The following is a 9,228-nucleotide window of genomic DNA, read 5'->3' on the forward strand; positions in this document are numbered from 1 at the left end:
AGCGGATCTTCCACCCCCTGCAAAACCTTGCCAAAATTTCAAATTTTTAAGCAAACTAAGTGATTCCTGTTGTTGTAAGCCACCAAGTGCTTTAACTGGTTGTATGTCACAGGGCAATAGATAATTGATACACCAAACAAACAGAAAATGAACACACAGCCAAATCAAAGCTGTCATTCCATCCATCTCTAGCTACACACATTCTGAAAAAAAAAGCCTACCCATAACTATCTTTCATTTTAGATTTTCAAATTTCAAACATGTATAAACAGTAGTATAGGGAACACTTATGTACCTATCACCCAGTTTCAACAATAATTATTCTGTGATTTTTGTATCATCTATATATCTACCCATTTCTACCTATTCTCAATTATAATTTAAGGTAAAATTTATATTATTTCAAATGCATAAATCTTATTGGTATAATTTTGATAATGAAAATACCCACACCCCGGGTGTGGTTTCTTTCCAACTCTCCGGAAAGTTCTCATGTCCCTCTCCAGTTAATCCTCCTGTATCACTCAGAGTCCAGTCAAGAGACAGAAATCACACCCGTGTTTTGAATAAAGAACATTTATTCTATCTCATAAATACATTCTAATAAAGAATGCAATTTAAAGAATTTCTAACTAGTAAAAAGAGAGTAACTACTAAGAGAGAGCAAAAGAGAACACTAAAGGACACCCTGTGGCTCAGACAGAGTACCCAAAGATGAAATAACCTTGGAAGGAGGGCAGCCACCTCCCCAAGGCTGAGATTCAGAGAATGTGGAGTGTGGCTGAGGTGTAGTGGGGAAGTCCATTAGGTTGCCCTGAGACAGAGATAGTTCTCAGCCATGATGGTCCAAGGCTTGGTGAACAGGACCCCACCAGCTCACACTAGTGAGCAGACGCCCCCTGCTGGGGTGCCAATGGGCTGAGGCTGGTGAGCAAAACTTGCTGAAGAGTGGGCACCACTGGGTGCACCACACACATGCTCCTGGAAGCTGTGTCATGTGAACAAGAAGTGAGGAAGCACACAGGAACCAGGAAGTCAAGCCCCATCTCCCTCCAGGGTCCCTCCAGCACTGACAAGGCTTAACACCATGCTAGCCCAAAGCAATGCCAAGGTCTAGATCATGACACCAGTCCAGCTTCTAGGTGTCAAGGGCTACTTTTCCCCTCCTCAATATTTCTGCAGTATTATAATCAGCTGTCTAGTTTTATAGGGAAAAAAATTTTAGACTTTAACTAAAATTGCACTGAATTTATACATTTTCTGGGAAGACATTACATGTTGTTATTTTCCCATTCATAAACACGGCAGAGTACTTCATTTCTTTAGGTCACCTTAAACGTCTTTCAATAAAATTTTACAAATTCCTCCAAACAGGTCTTTCACATCTTGTCCTAAGAAACCTTATATTTTTGTGGCTATTATGAATGTAATTTCTTTTTTTTTTTTTTTTTTTTTGAGACAGAGTCTTACTCTGTTGCCCAGGCTGGAATGCAGTGGCACGATCTCGGCTCACTGCAAGCTCTGCCTCCCAGGTTCACGCCATTCTCCTGCCTCAGCCTCCTAAGCAGCTGGGACTACAGGCGCCCGCCACCACACCCAGCTAATTTTTTTTGTATTTTTAGTAGAGACGAGGTTTCACCGTGTTAGTCAGGATGGTCTCAAGCTCCTGACCTCGTGATCCGCCTGCCTCAGCCTCCCAAAGTGCTGGGATTACAGGCGTGAGCCACTGCGCCGGCCTATGAATGTAATTTTTAAAAGCTACTATTTAAAACTTTGGTTCTAGTGAATTGAAATGCAATTGATTTTTTAATATTCAGTGGAAGAATTTTGTGAGGATTTTTTTTTTTTTTTTGAGATGGAGTTCGCTCTCATTGCCCAGGCTGGAGTGCAATGGCGTGATCGCAGCTCACCGCAACCTTCACCTCCTGGGTTCAAGAGATTCCCCTGCCTCAGCTACCCGAGTAGCTGGGATTAAAGGCATGCGCCACCACACCCAGCTAATTTTGTATTTTTAGCGAACTTTCTCCATGTTGGTCAGGCTGGTCTTGAACTCCCAACCTCAGGTGATCTGCCCACCTCGGCCTCCCAAGGATTTTTTTTTTTTTTGTCTACTCTTTCACTGTGGGTGTAATGGAATAGTCAGAAACTGAAAATACTAGGAAATGTAGGACTATGGATATTGAGAGCCCATTTGACAACTGAGGATTGGATTTAAAGTGACACAAGTCAGTTTAATTGTGTGTTCTTCCTTTAAATAATGTTCAATTGCTCAGGGGTAAGCACGGACTGCTGGATATTTGAGTTTTACCAGGGATAGGTGTTTGTCACATCAATAGGACAGAGGGAGAAACAGGTAAAGGAGATAATCGTATTTGAAAGTGATCATAATGACGGTGGCATTTTAAAAGCATGTCTGCAAATGATATTTCTTACATAAAGAGGTGGGGTTTAATTCCTCTCCTCTTGAATATGGATTAGTCTTAATAGTCCACTTGTAATGAAGAGAATACAGTGAAAGTGATGTTGAGTAACTTCTGGGGCTAGGTTATAAAAGGAGATTTTACTTGGCTCTGTCTCTTGGACACCTGTTTCGGGACCCAGCCTCCACGCTGTGAGGAAGCTCAAGCCACATAGAGATGTTACACATAGATGTTCTAACTGTCAGTCTCAGGAGAGGTCCTCATCGACAGCCAGCATCAACTGCCAGGCATGTAAGTAAGGAAGCCTTCAAGATGATTTTAACTTCAGCCACTCTGACATGTAAGTGCATGAGAGATCTCAAGCAATAACATTCTGTCAACTCCCATAACTGTGAGAGGCAATAATAAAATGAATACTGTTATTTTAAATCACTAAATGTTGTAAAGACATTTAGGTAATAGACATCTACAATAATGATGAACCAAGGAATCTAAGATGGGTAAAGAGAGAAATGAGGACATAAGAGTAATATTTGATAGTGCAAAGATAATTGAATGAAATGGTGGTTTGAGTCAGTTGAAGAAGTGCTAGTGTAGAAGCTCCAATGTGAGTGAGCTAAGAAATTAAGAGATAAGTGGATGAAGAAATGGAGATTTCAGAGATGGTACAGCAATTTAGGATAAAATGGTTAAGAGTATGACCATAGAAGGACATGACTGAGGAATGGTGAAAGCAAAGATAACTGGAAGAAAGGTCAAGGATGTGAACGGAACATCCCTGTGAATACTGCGGCCACAAGAACAATGACAGGAGTAGAGAGAAAGGAAGATGGTGAGCCAGATGCTAATGCTACCAACAAAACATAGAGATTGGTACATAATGAAGACAGTGAGTGCTAAATCTGATGTTATGAACTACAAAGAAGCTGAGACTTTAGAAAAAGGAGGGAAGATATGTAGTTTGGAAGTGGAAATGGGGAGCCAAGGAAGACACCTAACCTATCTCTAGATCTGAGGTAAACTGAGGAGTGAAACAAGACAGTCTCCATAGGATTTCATATCTCAGTAGGATGTGGAAAGTCACCATGGTCCAATGATCCTGCTACAACAACTAGAAAAAAACAGACACATTACAAAAATCACATTTAAAAAAGATATTGGAGAGCCATGGAACTCCAGGGGAAGGAAAATTTTCTGAAGTGAGCTGACAATGCACAGCTGTTTTTTTTCCCTGGGAACGTGTGCCAGCTCTGGATAGGAAAGAGGACAGGGCTGGGCCCACGCAGAGAAAGTCTACAAATGGGAAGAGAAACCAATAGACTTATGGTGGTGGCACGGGGCTAATATGACAGGTTAGAAACTTGAGGTGCCCCAAGTGTGGCCACTGTCTCCCATAAGGCAGTGAGTTCTGGGAGCGCTCACACAGGAGGCTGAGGAGCTAGAACATCAACTTCTACAAGGCAGAGTGAGTCTTTCATAATCTCAGGGAAGGAAGAGGAAGCCTGCCTCAAACATACAGCCAGCATAACCTTCAATGTACTTGCCAGATTTTACAGTTGAGGGCCTACGGCCGCCGCGCCATCTGGGAAGTGAGGAGCGCCTCTGCCCGGCTGCCCCACCATCTGGGAAGTGAGGAGCGCCTCGGCCTGGCCGCCCCACCACCTGGGAAGTGAGGAGCGCCTCTGCCTGGCTGTCCCCTCCTCTGGGAAGTGAGGAGGCCCTCTGTCCTGCCGCCCCACAGTCTGCGAAGACAGGAGCGCCTCCGCCCAGCTGCCCAACCGTCTGGGAAGTGAGCAGCGCCTCTGCCCAGCCGCCGCACCTTCTGGGAAGTGAGGAGCGCCTCTACCTGGTCACTGCCCCATCTGGAAAGTGAGGAGCTCCTTTGCCCGGCCGTTGTGCAACCCTCCAAGTGTGAAGTGGCAGCCTTGTGTGTGATTTTTATGCCCTCCCCAAGTTTGCATTTTTGATATTAAAGTTTACTTTTAAAAGTTTTAAATTGGGGAATATATATATACGTTTATATATATATAAAAGTTGAGGGCCTACAAGGGAAACTAAAGAGCTAAGCTTAAATACCTCCGAAGAGCAGAACCAAATCTCTCACAATCTTTCAGTCTGAGGAGACACAGACTGGCTAGCTTCTCAATCAAAAGCCCAGAAGAGCTATGCCTGAGGAACAGGGATGAACCAGATGTAAACCGAACCCAAATAAATCCACAGTCCAAGCTCAACACAGATCAGTCCCTTCCTGGACTGAGGTCATGAGCTCTGTACCCTATACAGAGGAGAGGACGAACCTTTTCTGGTGAAAGAGTATATCATCTGGAGCTTCTATTGTTCTTTTCTCACACAATGTCCAATAAAAATAAGAAATTACTAGGTATGTACGAAGACAGGAAAATGTCTTGAATTATCAACAGAAGAAAATAAGCAATAGAAGCAGACCCACAAATGATCTGGATATTCAAGTTAACAAATAATGATTTAATTTTATGTATTTATTTTATTTATTTCTCACTCCATCACCCAGGCTGGAGTGTAATGGTGTGATCTCAGCTCACTGCAACCTCTGCCTCCTGGGTTCAAGCGATTCTCATGCCTCAGCTTCCCAAATAGCTGGAATTACAGGCATGTACCACCACACCTGGCAAATTTTTGTATTTTTAGTAGAGACAGGGTTTCAGCTGGTCTCAAACTCCTGGCCTCAAGTGATCCACCCACCTCGGCCTCCCAAAGTGCTAGAATTACAGGTATGAGCAACAAACAATAATTTTAAAATAACAACCATCAACATGTGTGTTAATCCATTTTGCAGTGCTATAAAGAAATACCTGAGGCCGGGTAATTTAAAAAGAAAAGAGTTGTATGTGGCTTAGGGTTCTGCAGGGTGTACAAGAAGCATGGTGCCAGCATCTGCTTGGCTTCTGGCGAAGACCTCAGGAAGCTTTTACTCACTGCAGAAGGCAAAGGGAGCCAGCATGTCACACGGCAAGAGAAGGAGTAAGAGAAACAGCTAGAGGGAGGCTCTTTTAAACAACCAGCTCTTGGGTGAACTAATAGAGGGAGAACTCACTCATTATCACAGGGGAGGGCACAAAGCCATTCTTGAGGGATCTGCCCACATGACTCAAATACCTCCCACTGGGCCCCACCTCCAACACTGGGGATCAAATTTTAACAGATTTGGAGAGAACAAATAAAGAAAACAGAAAAAGGCAAAATGAATGAAAAGATGCATAATTCTAATAATCAGAATTTATTTAAAAATCAAATTGTCATTCTAGAACTGAAAAACATGTCTAAAATTAAGATTTCATTTGATATATTTAAAAGTAGACTGGAGACAGCACAAAGCAAAATTAGTAAACTTGAAAACCATCAATGAAAAAGATCCAAACTTGAGCTCAAAAAGAAGAAAATGGGGAAAAAGCAGAAGAGATCAAAAGAGGCATGTAGAACAAGGTAAAGAAAAAGAAAAAAAAAGCTAACATATGTACGATTGGAGTTCCAAAAGGAAAAGAGAGAACTGAATAGAAGTACTATTTGAAAAGAACCAAGAATTTTCTAAAATGGATGAAAAATATCTATCAACAGATTCAGTAAGCCCAGGGGACCAAGCAGGATTGTTTAAAATGTTTTTTAATTTTTTATTTTTTTAGAGATAGGGTCTTGCTCCATCACCCAGGCTGGAGTTCAGTGGTGCGATCATAGTTCACTGCAGCCTCAAATTCCTGGGCTCAAGTGATCCTCTCCTCTCAGCCTTATGAGTAGCAGGGACTACAGGTGTGAGCCACTACAACGAGTTAGCTTTTTTTTTTTTTTTTTTTTTTAATTTTTGTACACACAGGGTCTCACTATGTTACCAACGCTGGTCTTGAACTCCTGGCAAGCAATCCACCTGCCTTGGGCTCTCACAGTGCTGGGATTACAGGCATGAACCACTAAGTCAGGCCTGATTTTTTTAAAAATCAGTCTCTATTCAAGAGATTTGCAGGAAAATGATATTGTAGGTAGAAAATCAGGTTTTATTTAGGACAGGTAGATGAAATTCAGAAGAGGTTAAATATACAGGGAAAACTTTAATGAAAGGTTATTTATGTATTCCAAAGCTTGCAGAAGATGGGTTTTAGAAAAGTATAAAACCTGCCAGATATGGTGGGTCACGCTATGGTGGGTCATGCCTGTAATCTCAGCACTTTGGGAGGCTGAGATGGGTGGATCACCTGAGGTTAGGAGTTCGAGACCAGCCTGACCAACATGGTGAAACCCTGTCTCGACTAAAAATACAAAAATTAGCTGAGCACGGTGGCAGGTGCCTGTAGTCTCAGCTACTTGGGAGGCTGAGGCAGGAGAATCGCTTGAACCCAGGAGGCGGATGTTGCAGTGAGCTGAGATGGCACCACTGCACTCTAGCCTGGGCGACAGAGCTAGACTCCATCTCCAAAAAAAAAAAAAAAGTATAAAACCCATCTGGGAAATTGAGTCAGATAAATAAATGTACAGACAGGATATGAGGCAGAATGGAATTCATCTTGATATTCTCTTAGGAGAAATGGGTAATGAGTTTAAGGTGGGTGTGTGGGGCCCAGAAGATTGCTCCTTTGCACTTGCTGCTAGTGTGGTAGCAGAGGTGAGTGAAGGACTCCTCGGGAGAACATGATCTTAGACAATGGAGAATGCATGTAAGGGCCTCCTCTATGGGTGCAGAACAATGTGGCAAGCTGGTAAGGAAGGAATGCTTTCACCCAGAGGGGGAACTGGGGACTGCCTCATTGCAGCTTTATGATGTTATAGTAACTGGCGGCCTAGATGAGAAGAGGCCATCCCTTCCTTGATGTACCCTGACTCTCAACTCAAGTCCATTTCTGCCACCTGCTCCACCGCCATATCACAGACTGAGCCATCACTCAGAATGGCTGCACCCTGAATTGTAAATATAAACGTTCCACTTTCTGACCCCCACCTCCTATGTTTCCAGCTCCCTCACTTAATTACTCCCTCTACTTCTCTTCACTCACCTCTTAGAGGAGTCTTCACTTTCTGTCCATGTATCAGTATGATATCCTTTTCTCATTTCCCACTGAGTCCTTAGAGTCCTTGGCCCATCACTTCAGATACTCAGGAGCTTAGCTCCCTAACCTACTGCCTTTCCATTCTATTAATATATGCCTGGCAAATTCCTATTCCAGACGAAGTCAACTTGGTTATCTCTGTACCTCATCTGATTTACTGACTGCTACTTGAGAAAATCACACAACTGGGAAGATGGGTACCATTCTCCCTACATATTTTCAAGCACAATTGTATAGAAGTACAACACGAAACTCACTGTAATAAATTAAAACAATACAGCTATGGACAGAGTAAAAAGTTAGAATTCTCCATCTCCTCCCCCAAAACCATTCCACAAGACATCTGTTATTAACAGTTTGGCATAGGTTCTATGCATGCACTATTGTCTTAAAGATAGATATATACACATATATGTACATAAACACATATACAACATATATGAAATCAGATGGACAGCTAGAGCAGAATGGACAGTTGCTAAGCAACTTGCACTTTTTCTTTTTTACTTAATAATATGTGTTGGGAGCCAGCCATGTGGTGTATGCCTGTAGTCCTAGCTACTTGGGAGGCTGAGGTGGGAGGATCACTTGAGCCCAGGAGTTTGAGGCTGCAGTGAGCTAGGATAGAGCCACTACACTCTAGCCTGGGTGGCAGACCAACACCCCGTGTCTCAATAATAATGATGATAATAATAATATGTCTTGGAGGGCATTTCTTCTTAGTAGGTACAGATATACTTTATTCTACATAATGCCTCATTCGCTTAGTCACTCTAGGTCATTTACTATTTTTACTATGAAACAAAGTTATAATGAATATCCTTGTACATCCTCGTGAACACATGTGCAAGTATTTCTCTAAAGTAGATCCCTAGAAGTGGAAATGCTTGGTTAAAGGGTACATGTATTTAACATCTTAATAAATATTTCTCAATTACCATCCAAAAAGGAGACAGGGGTGGGGGGTCTCTACCAAATTGCCCTTCCAACCGCCTAGGAGCGTTACTACCCTCAGGTGGGACCTCCTCTTTCTTTCCCTAGACATCTCTCTCCCTCATTCTCCACATAACGTATCTTTGCTCGAACCTCCTACTGCACCAACAGCCCCATCCCCACTCAAACATGCACATTCTTGGTAAATATCTCACCAACTATTTGTAGAGAAAAAAAGAGGTCAACAAAGGCAAACGTTCTCAGCTTCCTACCCCCAAACCTACAAAACCTAATGTCTATCCCCTTCCTGTCTTCCTTCCCTCCTATTACAATGGGAGTAGGAGGGCAGTCCTTCCTGTTGTCTAAAGGCAATCCTGGTTGAGATTGCCTTCACAAAGGCCTTACCTTCACAAAGGGCTGACTACACTGACCAAAGGTCTCAGCTTCCACTCTCCCCTTAGCTAACCTCCATCTATTTTCTGCCCTCACGGCTCCATGGAAACCTCAGGCTCACCTTGGGCAGAATTCAGCTCCTTATCTTAGGTGACTAGTGCCTACTCCCTACTTCTGACAACATTCTTCGTAATGCCAGTCTGCTGATTTTCCTCCTCAGGCTCTCTGGTACTTCTTTCTCACTCCTCCACTCCTCAGGCACTTCTTGTCCAAACCTTAAAATCTGAGTTTGGGGTTTCCCATCTGGGCCTTGTGCTCATTCCCCCTGGGAGATGTCACTCATTCCCCACGTGCAGCCACCATCACCCTCTGTCTTCTCTCTAATCAGCGTCTACAGCCCAGATCGCCTA

At 43.0% G+C, this 9,228-nt stretch overlaps 1 protein-coding gene across 16 annotated transcripts in view; it reads right to left on the bottom strand.

Moving 5' to 3' along the window:
• Window positions 1-9,228, bottom strand: part of FBXL13 (F-box and leucine rich repeat protein 13) — a 277,460-nt gene that overhangs the window by 267,953 nt on the left and 279 nt on the right. The gene's annotated exons all lie outside the window — the stretch shown is intronic.

The sequence above is a fragment of the Pongo abelii genome, chromosome 6 (assembly GCF_028885655.2).
Source record: "Pongo abelii isolate AG06213 chromosome 6, NHGRI_mPonAbe1-v2.0_pri, whole genome shotgun sequence".
Lineage (NCBI taxonomy): Eukaryota > Metazoa > Chordata > Mammalia > Primates > Hominidae > Pongo > Pongo abelii.